The following is a 1,462-nucleotide window of genomic DNA, read 5'->3' on the forward strand; positions in this document are numbered from 1 at the left end:
ATTTTGGTCAATGACATGAGACAAAGTATATGTGAACTGCTGTATGAAAAGTGAATTTACTCTGTAAATCTTCACCCAAATTCTAATAAAAAATAAAATAAAATAAAAATAATGGAATACAGCTCTTCTTCCTGCTTAGGTTAATGAACACGTACATTATGTATTAATACTGACCAGACTTAATTACAACACAGTTAATGAATTTTTAAATATATGGACACGATAATGAATACTTTTCTTTTACTGATGGAGTAAAACAATCTTCTAAAATGTGACTCCACATAGATTCAGATATCTGTCAGAGTCATGTTTCAACAATTCCAAGAAAAAATAAAATATGAGAATAACTTTTTAAAAATGCAGAGGCATTGGAAATTTTTTTCTCCCTAAGAAATTTTGTTCTCTAAGTATGGTGTGTCCTCATGTGCTGAAAAGTGTGATGTATCTGGCATATGCTACTTTTAAATATATATATTAATAAACTTACAAAGGAAACACAATAATACTTGAAAAGAGTAAATTTCAACATCCACAAATAAACAATTAAATCTTGAAACAAAAATATTTACTATAAAAATTATACTGCTAAGTTTTCACTGGGTCTTTTTTTAATATCAATGTTTCTTAATGTAACTTGAAACATTTATAATCTTGTACATTTCAAAGAATTATTTTATAACTTGGCTTAATTTGTGAGAAAATAGTCTATATGAATGCCAGTTGTACTTCTTTAGAAAGACAAATGTAAACCTATTTAGTGATCTGATTTTCTCTTTCATCTTGTCTCCAGTTTCTGTGTAGATTTATAATGTTCATTGTTTCCAATTTTAACAAATCACCTAATGGCAGAAAGGAAAATATGTTAACCTTGGAATTATTTGCAGTTGGAGAAATCCCTTTTGTCTGGCCCATGCAGGGCCTGCAATCTGTTTTAAACACAGATTGTCTGTCTTTCGTCTGACAGCCACCAAGCTGCACAAATTACTTTCTGCCTGTTCACCTGTTTGCAGCTGTGTCTGTAAGCTAAAGATTCTGCAGTTTGACTTGAGCAACCACTTCAGGATTGATGACATGTGCTGCTGATAAAGTGAGCAATTTGAAGAAATTACTGGCTATAGTTATTGAAAGACATCTGGGCATGAGCTGAGAACTCGAAGCCTTCAATCATGTGCTTGCAACCTGCAGTGGCGGCAGCAGTGTTTGAAGTGATACCCTACTAAAGGCAGTTGGCCTTCGCACTAAATAACCAAGCAATGTATAGAACATAATCCCTCAAATGAGTAATAAAAGGTTCTAACCTTTAGCTGTAAAAGTTGGAGGTTTGGTCGGTCCTTTCTTTAAAATACTCTGAGAAACAGAGTACAGCAACAACTAAACTTGCCCGTTTCCATCCATTTCTTAGCTCTCCACATATCTCTTGCTTCCTACATAATGAACTTATTTCATTAAAAAAAAAAAAAAA

At 32.6% G+C, this 1,462-nt stretch overlaps 1 protein-coding gene across 1 annotated transcript in view; it reads right to left on the reverse strand.

The window, feature by feature from the left end:
- VPS13B (vacuolar protein sorting 13 homolog B) overlaps window positions 1-1,462 on the reverse strand; it is a 1,115,876-nt gene that overhangs the window by 800,328 nt on the left and 314,086 nt on the right. The gene's annotated exons all lie outside the window — the stretch shown is intronic.

Source organism: Orycteropus afer, unplaced genomic scaffold (assembly GCF_000298275.1).
Source record: "Orycteropus afer afer isolate SDZICR_OR568_19922 unplaced genomic scaffold, OryAfe1.0 scaffold00021, whole genome shotgun sequence".
Taxonomy (NCBI): Eukaryota; Metazoa; Chordata; class Mammalia; order Tubulidentata; family Orycteropodidae; genus Orycteropus; species Orycteropus afer.